This window comes from Falco rusticolus, chromosome 7, assembly GCF_015220075.1.
Source record: "Falco rusticolus isolate bFalRus1 chromosome 7, bFalRus1.pri, whole genome shotgun sequence".
NCBI classification, from domain to species: Eukaryota; Metazoa; Chordata; class Aves; order Falconiformes; family Falconidae; genus Falco; species Falco rusticolus.
In genome coordinates, this window is record NC_051193.1 from 53,751,884 (window position 1) to 53,765,417 (window position 13,534).

Sequence of the window (13,534 nt, forward strand, 5' to 3'; positions counted from 1 at the left end):
GTTTTAAATAGTTGGTGTACAGACAGGCATCCAATAACAGAAAAAAAAGTCAATAGCATATCAACTTGCCATTTAGTACATATCAGGTTCGCATCCTCAGGTAGCATATTAGCTAATCACACTGGTAAAGACAGGCTTAGAAAAACTATACTGAGCCTAAGTAAGATGACAGACTGAATGGTACCAAAGAATTCTCTCAAACAGAAGGCAAAATAGATCTAGCAGGCATAGGTAATTTTTCATATACTTATTAATTATTATTTGATATATAATAAATGTTTATACACATTATATGTATATAGTCTTCAAACTGGTTGTCAGGCACACTATAGTCAAGACCATAAGTTACAAAAAATAAATGTTAGAAGTTTTGACTATTAAAAATTACACATTAACAAGAAGAGACCCTACTCGTGTGTAAATGCATAACAGTGTTCACCTTTTCCTAAGTTTAACATTGCAGAAGTCTAATGTTCAGATTTTCTCATTACCTACTTAACACATGCAAGTTACCAAATGTTCAGCTCTTCATTAAACATAAATGCCTACCATAGTCTTTACACTCACCTAGCTACTACTCACAAGAATCAAAGAAGTTTACATACAAAATGGAAAACTATATCTTGAGTTACCTCCTCCACAAAATAATTTCCTATAATGGACAAATCCTTCCCTTCCTTCACTATGTTTTTTTCCTGCTTGTTATTCAGCAGGGGCAGCTTTCACGCATCAGTCAGGACAAGCTAGCAAATACCACTGATAGGATACCTGGCCTGACAAAGCAAAACTTCTAAGAAAGGAGACAACACTTGGTTAGATAAAGGAGTGTCAAGACTATCTTCTGAATTAATGCAAGTGAACTACACAAAACCAACACATGATCACATGTTTGAGCTGTGATTAGAAAGCAGAAGTCCCATCTCCCATCCTTATCTATCCCACCTGTGCAGTCCAGCCCCTCCTTCACACTGGCACTCCTGAGGTCCCTCACTGAGTTGATTCAATTTGTTCAGGCTGCAGAAAAGTAATTCCCAAAAAGAAGAGCAGTTTTCCATTAGGTTAGTCAGTCAAATTTGTTTTGCACAGAGTGAAAAGTGACAGGATAGAAAAGCACTAAAGAAAGAACAGAGTCTAAAAAATTTGAGAGTAGAAGTAAAAGAATTGCCAGCCTTGTTCACCATTCTCCTACTTAAGCAGAAATCGGTAGAGCTCAGTGCTGAACCAGATCACACAGCTGATTCAGCTGGAAAGGATCCCTTTTTTCTGGCAGGTTAAGTCTTACCTGTTTCAGTTGCCTGACCACACAGCCACACAACAGGTTATGCTAGCACAGCACAGCACTGAACAAGCAGCACTGATGGTAGAACCATGACCAAAATCCCATGAGGCATAAGATTAAACCTTGGGCTCTAAAGAGGTGACCAGTTACAGCAGACTGCGTGGTACACCAGAAGAAAATTATCTCTGAATAACGCACATGGAGATGTAGTGAAGGAAGACAAAATCCCTGACAAAAGTGCTGTATGTATTTTCCTAACAGGCAAGTCAGCTAGGTACAGGGACGGCCTGTCCAAACTGTTAGTGTAAACATGCTCTTTCTGTCATTTTTTCATCTATAGATTTTATAAAAATTTGTAATTCTATGGGTTAATTTGGACATTTGAAATACTTCTACTTACTACTGAGTTTTACTTTAGGCTATCTTAAGAGTAATTTCAAGTCACAGGAACAGTTCAAGAGCCAGTATCTTTCCAGACACTTCCCATCATCAGGGAACTGTCCCCAGTGCTACCCACTGGAAGACCTCTCTAGCAGACACAAGAATTGTAGGAGGTGTGCACACAACACTGTGGAGGCAAATAATAGTCAACAGCATCTCTGTATTAGTGTTTCTGTTGGGTTCAAGAGTGTGGCTTTCCAGCTATCTCCTGACGGCCCCCAATCACCACACTTTGGTTCACGCTGCAGAGAAGGATCAAAGCACTAATGCTGAACTCGTTTTGGACAAACTAAATGCGATGTACTCCAAGAGTGCACCTAATGCACCCCAACCATTACTTAAGAGTTCAATCCATAGGTTTTGAGCTAGCATGAAGTAAAACATCATGAATAGTGTGGGTGTGAAACCCCCAGCAGTAAGTGGTTTGCTCTACAAATCTGCTTCTTTAAGGCTGTACTGCTTACTCAAATAGAATGAAATCACAAACGCTAAGTTAACTTACTGAATTACAGTCAAATGATTTATGTAAGTACAGGACAAAAGCAAAGATTTTTATTTTTTTTAATTGTCTACTTATCATTGCAGAATTGAGAGAACACCTGCTTACCCAAATATAAAGAATTTCTGCATCTGCTTGGTTTTTCCTGCAATGGCTGCTTGTTGAAATGTCAGCATGTAGGGGGTTAAGTTTAAATGTATGCTCTGAATTAATTATAATATATATTTTGCTACTGCCTCAATTGGCTCTAGGCTGATGTTTTCACAATATCTTAAACACAGAGGAAGCTCTTCAATGTGTCCTAATTGTTAAGATATTTTCTAGATGCTAATGAGACCTCAACCATTCATTTTAAAGTGGGTTTTGTCTGCGTATTTTTCACATGCACAGCTGAATTTACTTTCCAGAGGCTGTAGAACAGGTAGAACATTTTTAGCAGGTCTTTGTTCAGTGCAGAAGAAGGATACTAGGAATAATCTGAATATGAAGACTTGCTAAAATTTTGGGGAGGGTACCAGAACCTACTACTATTCTGCTAAGAAATACTGAATATGATTACTATTTCACATCTAAAATCTCCTTTATTATTTGATGAGTCCTCACAGCATCTTACAAATAACAATAACCAAATATAAGACAAGCTATCAAGTAATTAAGAGACTTTTCTAATATTAAAGATAATCCATGATGTCCCAGTTTAATGCTATACAGAAATTAGCCTCAGATGCCTTTTCAAGAAAGAAGTTCTGTTCATCAAAGTACTCCAAAAAGTCTACTTGAACCCTTTTCTGACAAAACAATGGTGAAATGACAACTAGTATTTTCACTAATTCTCTTTGATCAACTGCCAAGCCAAAGAGAAAAGTCATGTACTGAAACTATTGTGCATAAACTAGAGCTATACCCTTTGGAATAAAGAAATAGGAACAGGCAGGTGAGCATCCTTCTTGAGGCTTAATGATCCCAGGAAAATTCTTCAGCAGTTGCTTTTTTCAGTAGTTGCTTTTAACGAGAATTTTAGAGTTTCCATTTTGATCTTTGATACTTAGGAAAAAAAACCCTGAGTGTCATTCAGGTAAGAAGGTCCTGCACACTGGAGACACTAGTAATAGTTTTAATTCTTACTGCACTAGAATTTAACTGGCAAGATCAAACCTTAAGGTTTTACAGCTTACCTCCCTACTGTGGAACAGAGAATGTTCCTAAATAACAGATGTCAGAATAGCATTAGATTCTGGAGCAGTTTAAATATACTCAACTTGAACCGTACACATCTTACTAACATGCCTGTTCCCAACTTCTTGAAGCTCTGTGCTTTGCCTTCTATCCAAAGAATTACGCCATATAGCACTACACTGTAGTCACATCTACTTGAAAAAGTTCAAAGATTTCTACAAAAAAATCTCAACACCCTCTTAAGTCTCCTGGTTTTTCTACATAAGTTTTACTGTTTTCTCCTTTTCTTTATTTTGCTAAATAAATGCCAGAACAAATTTCTGCATGTCCAGAATGGTCTGGAATCCCACACAATGGGAGGTTAGAAGCGAAGAAAATCCCACCCCCCTCCCAGACTTTTCAGTCTGTTCAATTGAAGTGATCATTAAAAAAATCTGCCATCAAGTATATTTTACAATAACTAGAAGTATTTTTGGTTAGATTTAGCTAAAGCTAGTAGCTAAGTAGTTATACCTCACTGATCTACTATATACATCTATTAGGGCAAAAGGAGTATCACTGGAGTGACTATCTGAGAAGGAATTCTTTCAGGACATCATAATCAAGTAGAAAATTCTGGAGATTACAAAAACATTCCCAAAAAACTCCACTTTATATACCTTTTCTTCAAAAATACTCTCTAAACTTTTTTAAAGTATTAAATCTGAGCCTAACAGCAATGCTGAAGTTTTAATCAGAGGGAGTTACACACATACAAGCACCTGTTGCAACTTTTTCCCAGCATCTTTCAAGCTTTCAGAGTATTATCTACAGAAACGCTTTGTCCCTGTGTGTCTTTTGAAGATATGTTTCACAACATTTGTCCTAAGTATGCTTAATTTACAGGTTATTTTTCCAAGGCAGCTGATTTTGAGGATCCTTGATTTGCTGTAGGCTTGCTTAATGTCTCCCCTTGAATATTCAGGCAACTAAAAAGGAAAATTAAGCTAAAAACAGAGGAAATGGGAAGTACCTATTCCCTTTAACATTTGGGTGTTTTTTTGCTGGAAACAACAGGCATTTTTCTCATCAGATATGTACTTGGTTTTAGGCATCTGGCTGCTTTCTCCTGATTTGATTCTGAGATGAAGATTCTGACAGGGAGTACATAGTAAGCCTTTGGCTTCTCACCATCTACACTGCTATGACGCTACTCTACAGCATACGAAAGAATCATGTCAGTGGGAAGATACCTAATACCTATTTGAGTTCCCAGAATTCTTCTCCTTCCAGAAACATACACTGCTCCCCAAACTTTCCTAAGACAAGATTTTCAAGTACCTAGGTAAAAGGATACCTACCTGCCTGACCCCAACATCTCTTTTGGTCTGGTCTGTCCTCATAAGCCCATGAAAATTGTTTCAGGAAGGGGTAAGAAGTATCAGAGTAGAAGTGTCTTGGTTTGCCAAATCCCTAACTAGTGCCACATTCAGTATCTCTCCAAGAATTACTGAACGAAAGCTTTACAGATTTCATCTCAGGCCTTCCTATCCATCTCTCCCTAAACAGCCTATCAGGGCATTAAAAGCAGCTTGCTAAGAGAAAAGGGGGTATTATTTTTTTAATGGCTATCTCTGTCTATTCTGTCATTTGTAGAGATCCTAGGAATCTTTCTCTTCTGAGTCAGATCTGCAGGATACTTCACTGCAATTTGTTTTAATTCCTGCAGAATGCATTATTGTTCTTCATCCATACAGCTTCCCATAAAATTATTCTGATTAACAGCTCACTTCCTAGATTTCAGCATGAATCTAAATCCCCCAAAGCATACATGAAAAAAAACCAAAACCTAAAACACAACAAAACCCCAAAAAAATCCAGAACACCAGCAAAATACAAACCCACACCATATACTTCAATTTCTACTTCCCACTTTTAGGTCTCAAAAGTTATATATGATACAGAAAAAAACCAACAAAATACAAGAAATACTTTTCAAATGAAAAATATTCCACATAGACTTCAAATTCCCGACAATATACAGTACAATGAAGAAATTGTAGAAAACTAAGAGTTTCATAACCACACAGTAAGTACTCAAAAGCCCAAAAAATAATATGGTTCAAAGCCCACATGCATTCTGCTTCTTCACTCTACAACATAATAAGCAATATAATTTAATTAGAAGAGGAAATAGTATAGCTGAGAAACATGTGGGCTGGGACAATCCCAAGCACAGGCTGGGCAGGGAATGGGTTGAGAGCAGCCCTGACGAGAAAGACTCGGGGGTGTTAGCGGACGAGAAGCTCAACATGGCTCAGCAATGTGTGCCTGCAGCCCAGAAAGCCAACCGTACCCTGGGCTGCATCAAATGAAGCGTGACCAGCAGGTCAAGGGAGGTGATTCTCTCCCTCTACTTGGCCCTCGTGAGACCCCACCTGCAGCACTGCGTTCAGCTCTGGGGCTCCCAACATAGGAAGGACACGGACCTGTTGCTGCAAGTCCAGAGGAGGGCCACAAAGATGATCAGAGGGCTCGAGCACCTTTCCTGTGTGCTGAGAGAGTTGGGGTAGTTGAGCCTGGAGAAGAAAAGGCTCCGGCGGAGACCTTAGAGCAGCCTTAACTGTACCTAAAGAGGGCCTACAAGAAAGCTGCAGAGGGACTTTTCACAAGGGCATGTAGTGATGGGACAAGGGGGAATGGCTTTAAGCTGAAAGAGAGTAGATTTAGATTAGATATTAGAAAGAAATTCTTCACTGTGAGGGTGTGAGACAGTGGAACAGGTTGCCCAGAGAAGCTGTGGATGCCCCATCCCTGGCAGCGTTCTAGGCCAGGCTGGATGGGGCTTTGAGCAACCTGGTCTAGTGGGAGGTGTCCCTGCCCAGGCCAGGGGGGCTGGAACTAGATGATCTTTAGGGCCCCTTCCAACCCAAATGATTCTATGCATTTCTATAGTTGTGGTCCTGAAGACGTATGCAATACTTAACATATTACAATATTGGTCTACTATTACAATTTGCATGTTGAATACGCAATGAAGTCTCATATTAAGTATAAAACTATTGAAGATTACTATTCTAGGTAACTCGCATACAGAGCTAAATTAACATTGAGTCAGTTCTTTCAGGTCTTGGTATACATTAAAAACCACTTACTCCGCAAAAATAGATTTTGTAATACGTAGCTATTCACTAAATCCCTGAAGTCAGCCAGTGGAAGTTTTGCTATTTATCTCACAGTTTGCGGAACAGACAATGCATTTTATTCCTTACAAAATACCATTAATATCATTCACCCACCTTGTAATAGTAGGACAGAGCCCTGTTTTGCAGGATTTTGCAAAATGTACATAGAAGATTATTCTTGAGGGTTTATGCTAATTTTTTTCCACTTGATGAGTAAGTTAGGCATAAAATAGGCCTCAGTAAATTAGTATGAAAACAAGTAAACAAAACATCACATACAAATCTCTTACTTGCAAAACGAGATTTTCTAAGATAACTGCCTAATTAAGCCTACTTTTCCTGAGCACTTTTTTAATGCAATTACTGTTCCTTGTAAACTGTAACTTACTTCTCTCAATTGTTTTGTGATTTAAAAAAAAAAAAAAAAAAAAAACACAAAAAACTAAAAGGCTATGCTACTTTCTTATTAATTAAGAATATTCCACAAACAAAGGCTGCTACCTGCTTATTTCCCATATGGCTGTTTATTACCCTTCTATTCTCCAAGAACAGCTTTTTCAGGCATTCTGCTAAGCTTTCAAGAATTCTACCATATACAAGACTGTTAATAAGACCATTTCAATTCAAGAAGACTTGCATACTACATCTACACATAGGCACAGAATGTAAATCATTTGTTTTATTTAATCTGTACTTCAAGACCTTAAGAAGAGCTAAAATTTGTTCTCATTTTTAGTTATCATGTCCTCCTGTTACATAATATCAATCTCACAAACTGCAGACCACAAAAAACTATCCTTATTTTAAAAAAAAAAAATTAAAACCTATCAGCAAATAGGTTTTCAACCTATGATTTTCAACCATTAGAATAAGGTTTTCAGCCATCAGAATGATGGTTTGCAACCATCAGAATAAGAAAAAAAAATACTTTCCCACATACTCAGACTTTTTTAGCTTGAACAACTAAAAAAGCAGAAAGAAAAAAAAAGAAAACTCAAAATCTTAACTTTCACTTCACAAAGGCACTGCACAGCAAACTTCTTTGCTTTTATAAAGTGTTATAAATTTCAAGATAGAAATTTTCAGAAAAGCTCTGGGTGAAATCCGAATATGATATAAAAGCACCTCTCAACAAAAGATGCTTTACTCTTACTTGGAAACAAGCAAACAGTCAGATATGGCTAAATCAACACTAAAGGTGAGAAATTCCATGTCTGTATCAGGCTTTTGTAGGCTAGACTTTCCGAAACAGGGACTGATGGTCATATAATCTGCTATTGTTCATCTAATGAAGCCAGCAAACCAATTCAGGGTTTCTCCAGAACTAAGCTGGTTCTCATGAAATCCACATTCACTAATTTTTAAGGTAGGTAGCACAAAAGATTTTTCCACATTACTGGAAAAGAGGACAAATGTAAACATAGAAAAGTAAATGAAAGCATAATGTAATGCATAAGCCCCGTACTACTAAATATGAACTGCAGGCATGGAGCATGGGCGAAGATGGAAGTCTTTCAATTGTATTTGGGTAAGTAAACTCCAAATCAAGGAACACTGATTATTGCAAGACTTCTCACCCCTGCTCTATAAGAACACATAAACCTCCAAATTAATGGCCATTTCTTACATACGTAGGAATTAATTAAAGCATCCATGTACAGTTAGGAAATAATCTTGTTTTATATGCTTTTAACTTCAGTGTTTCCACTTCTTTCAGTTAAAAAGCACTATCATAGCAAGCAGATTAAACCGTAAGTAGTCTGCTGTATCAGCGAGATTCCAGTCACCAATTTTTGTTCCACACCGCACATTAAAAAACAGGGCGGTAAAAAAAATCCAGGAATTTCTTCCTCTTTAACCGTAAAAGGTAAAGGTTCCTATTCAGCACTGTTACACTATAAAAAGGAAACTGAACAATTGTACCGATCATTTTCACTAGCAAAAAGCTTATCATCACAGCCATATCAAAAAAATAGAAAGAAATGCTTTAGTGAAGACTTACAGCTACAAATGGAGAAGAGGGAGATCTCCTAGCTTCTACGGATAAACTCAACATTATGACAGCCTTGCAGCTGGGAAAGACAAAAACCAATGTTGCTAGACTCTAGAATGTTTTACTCTTAATGGAAGTACAGCATTTGTCTACTTCTGCCACTCATTCACTGAACGAAGTACTTGGAAGAAAACTAAGGATCCTAGGAAAAGCTATGACTTGAACCTGTGTTTTGAAGACAAGTGCCCAATAAGATGTGGGTTTTGACACAAAGGCAGATCACAAGCAAAAAGCTAACCAACTTCAATTTAGACAATTAGGGCAATTTGGCAATAAGCCCTAGCAAATTTTATGTCAGTCCTTACCCTCCCACGCACACTCTGTAAGAAAGTTCACTGTAACTCTAATGCATGTCCAAAATGTGAATAGCAACACAATTGAGGAAAAAGATCTTTCAACTGGCTTGCTATTAATGAAGAGCCTTAGAAGAAAGTTGAGAGAAGCATACAAATTTTCAGTTGGAAAACCAACAGCATACATATTTCTAACAGTCTCAACCAACAAACAGTGACAGCGTAAGTATTTTGTTCCCAATGTTTCTCCAAGATAATTTTGAGGAACTTTTGTATCAGTGAACTTCAGATCTGCCCAGGTAATCCATTTGGATGATGTTTTCAAGTAGACGAGGCCTTCACTATCCGGGAAGAATACTTCCTTCAAAGTGATAAATTCAGACACAATGTGTACGTGCTGTGTCATTTCAACAAACAAAACTGTCTCGGACACTTAAAGATGCTAAGTGTTAAGAGGCTAAACAAAATCTGAGGTTATGCATTCAGAAACCTCCGTTTGCTTTGTTGCATAGACCCATGGCAACAACTACCATTCAAAATGTTTTAATCTCTACTTAGAAGAGGAAAGGAAGAATAAAGTACCTGAAGAAGAAATGATTAGTGAAGGATTGCATTTGTAATTTTAATTGTAAAAATGTTTCATAGCGGTAAAAAGCTGCATCATCACTTTTTAATCAATACTAAATACAATAGAACTATCCTGAAAAAGAAAGTTAGCCTGGGATATTTTGTTTTTTAGAACAAGCAAAAAACAATACAAAAAGAGGAACAAAGGCAGAAAATGCTGTTTGTGTCTAGAGATGACTCTTTCTCACAGACCTGCCCCAAGAGCAGACAAACACTGAAAGAAGCTTTATTAGCCAACCCCAGATTTGACAAGTTTTATCAGGAATATTCTGAAAAAAACATGTAACAGAACATCAAGTTTTGACCAGCTACACTAGATGCTTACTGGACAGAAAACAAAGAGAGAGGTAAAGAAGAAGAAAATGGGGATAGAGAAGAAAAATGACAACATAAAAGGGCAACCAGAGAGAACCAGAGTCTCTTTTTTCCACCAGGCTAGTGGAGATGGCAACATCGTTTAGATCTCTTTGGATGGTTCTAGTCAAGAGGCCACTTAGTCCCTCACGTAACAAGAAAGCTCACAGATTATGTAACTTTTACCAATGTCACCACCAGTGAACGATGACCTAATATTGACTCAATTCTGGGTACCACGCACATTGCCTTCTCTTTTCTAGCCAACTTTAGCATTACAAAACTCTGTACTTAGTAATCCATGTCCAATATCCTGACACCAACGGTAACTGATTAACAACCATTCTGTCACAGAAATCCCAAACATGAAAGACTTGCAAGGGGCAATCAGAGTAATTCTCTATCAAGATCTGTATTTTACTAAGGAAGCACCGGTGTACAACACTGCAGATAGCACATGCATATAATCCAACCTTTACCATAAGTAAAAAAGAGAGAAAATGACTACATTTATCTACTCCATGTTACTTATCTCTCTGTGTTTCATTTTTAAAAAGAAGATATTGAGAATATATAAATGACAAAGCTTTGGCCATTGTTAGCCCAACCCTGAAAACTCATTCTCCATAACAATATTCTCCCAATCTGACAGTTAGCATTACAGTCCTTTTAAAATGCATTTTACCATAAGCGTAACCCAATGACAACATAACACTGAAGCTCCATTATTAGTTCATGTGCATGCGCTATGTATCAGTGGTGGAAGAGGGAAAACTAGGTTTGGAACTTAAGTGCGCAGTACCTTTAATCTGAACACTTCATTAAACACTGGGGCTGGATATGACACTTTCATGGTTGCATTCTTTTCACATGTTGCAAAATGTCTTGAAAAAACAACACACAAAGATTAGAACTCAGTTTTCTAGCCACAAACTGGTGAGACTTCCTATTCACATAAGACATAGCCCTCTAGTTCACAACAAGTTTCATGACTTTGTAATCTGTCATTGTTTATATTTCCCCCTGTTCCATTAAATAAGCTTAACTCTACAACCTTCTGTATAGGGACTCAAAAATAAACATGAAAGACATCTGCAAGTCAGCAGATACTGTATACACTAAAGGACTTCCCCAGATTTCAGGAAGACAGTTCTTCCACATTGAGAAAAAGTCCTAATCATGGACTCCGTTCTTCTCATAGACTCTTAACTAAAAGACCTTGACAGTTTGGATATAAGAAAAGTTAACAAATAGTATTTTTTTGAAAACACGAGGTGCTGCATCCTGCAAAATTTTGCATTTGAACACAATAAGTTACTTTGGCTAAACCATAAGCAAACTTTCTATTTCTCTAATCCGTTGTACCCATCTTAATTTGTCACAGGTGAAGAAATACACATTTGCTTCTAGATAGGAAACTACCAATACACACAAAGATGCAAAGATCTATTAAGCAAAACTAAATACAATAACATGCAAAACAAAACTGAATGCAATGAAACTATGCTACACAAAAAAAAATTCACTCTGTATTAATATACTCAAGCCATGTGCATCAATCTTGACAACAGACAAGACTAACAGCATGCCCAAATAGTTTTTTTATATCCTCAATTAAAAATAAACACAGAACTTTATTCCAAATTAGTTCAAAGGAGTTACTCATAAGTAAATTTAAATTCCATCTGAACACTATCATAAGGTGCAGTAATTGTACTTTCTAAACTGAGTATACCATGTCTAATAGGAACATAAATCTATATGGCTGTGCTGATAAACCCACAAGTATATACTGCTGACAAAACAAACATATGGCCATGATCTTAATTAGAAAAACTAAAGAAGTCATGTTATGTTAATTATTAATTTCTGATCACTGAACTGTTCTAAATGATTAAACAAAAAGCAAAAAAAAAATAGTGCTCATACCTAACCTTTCCATTCCTACGCTTATTCCTTCATCCACCAGCCAAGAAGTGATTATTAGTTCATTTCCACAAGAAAAATTCAGAAGAGAGATTTTTTAAGTTTAAAAGAGCAGAAACAACTAGGGGGTCCAAACCCTCTAAAATAGAAATACTCTCTTTCAGGGGTTAAATTAAATGCCAGAGTGGAAAATAATTAATTTTGGCCACATATATGATATTACAGAAACACATTTATATAAAATTGTATTTCATGTCTACAAACATAGACAAAAAGGAGTCTAGGAAAACTGCAAACCAAGATGTTCCCTTTCAAAATGGCAAAAGAGTTCTCTGCAAAATTTTTCAGCCTGCAATTCAAAACAGTGACAGTGAGGGGAAAAGGGCTAAAACTGTTATGCTCGCTTATGCCTTTTAACAAAAAAATTAAAATCAGACCACACGCTCTTCTCAATGGAATTGCAAATTAGGATACAAAGTTAAAAGAGCTTCATAGTGCTCAAACAGGATTTATAGCACAAAATAAAAACCTATGTATTCTGAAAGATTATCCGAATCTATTGTGACTTAATCATTATTTAAATGATTGTAGCACCATATGTATCTGGTGCTGCATCCTGGGAACACTTACAGGTGAAAATTATTACAGCTCACTGATCAACAAAGAATAATAATCCAAGTTGTACAGCACGAAGCTGTGCAAAACACACTTACACCACTCTGTTAGCAGACACCTCCTCCTCACTTTAACTTTTACAATAATACATAATGCACGTAAGTCCCAGCTTTCGGGAACAAAAGGTACAAACTCCCCCAGCTGGACTCTTGCACCTGGTCCGGCCTGCTCTGTCCTTATTGAGGATACGACTGCCTGAAATCTGAATGCAACGCTGAGGACCTCCACCTCTGCCACACCGTGCTTTCCCAGCGCTTTCCCGTCAGAATAACCTTGCAGCCAACCGCTTCCCAAGAAGGGCCGGGCGCCCGCCGCCGCGGCACCCACGGGGCGCGCCGCGTTCAGCACCCGCCGGCGGAACAGCGCCCGCCGGGCCCCGGCCGCTGACCGCGGACACGGCCCCCCAGCACCGCGGGCACGGGGACACCCCCCATCCCCCAGCACCCCTCCTCCCTAGCACTGCGGGCACGGCCACCCCCCCAGCACACACACCCCCAGCACCGCGGGCACGGGCCCGCTTCCGAAGGAGGCGTGAGCCGCCGGGGGCGTTCGCGTTAAATAAATATCGCTGGGTTTAATGATTAACTTTCAGGTTAACTCCAGGCCTCCTCGCCCCAAGGAATGCATCCTCTTTCACTCCGAACGTCTTCCGATGCCTCAGCGCGCTCGCACCGCCGCTTTCAATGAACGGTCATGTCTTCCCAGGCTCCCGATAAAAGCTACTGAGCTTGACGCGCAAAAATTTCACTAAAATCTCTCGCCCTTCCTTCACCAGAAACGTTATTTACGCCCTTACACACCCGCACGCCCCGGGGCTTCATTTCTGGGCGGCCTACCGCGCTTCCACCGGACCGCCGAGCTCCACGGTACACCGGAATAACCGCAAAGCCCCCCCCGCCCCAAGGCAGAAGAAACCTCGGAGCCTGCAGCACTGGTACCGGTCCGGGAACCGCTCTGTGCAACCACTGCATGTCATGTGCAGGGGTTCATTAAAGCATCATCCATGCGCTGTGAGCAGCGGCATCACACATGCCCTCCTCCCCCTCC

The 13,534-nt window shown here is 38.8% G+C and overlaps 1 protein-coding gene across 8 annotated transcripts in view; it reads right to left on the reverse strand.

Moving 5' to 3' along the window:
• GPHN (gephyrin) overlaps positions 1 to 13,534 on the reverse strand; it is a 296,920-nt gene that overhangs the window by 282,569 nt on the left and 817 nt on the right. Inside the window, exon 2 of one of the 8 annotated variants that reach the window (XM_037393805.1) lies at positions 10,689 to 10,770. The exons of the other annotated variants lie outside the window; for them this stretch is intronic. The gene's annotated coding sequence lies outside the window, so the exon portion shown is untranslated. The remainder of the gene's footprint in view (positions 1 to 10,688; positions 10,771 to 13,534) is intronic. 8 annotated transcript variants of the gene reach the window in all.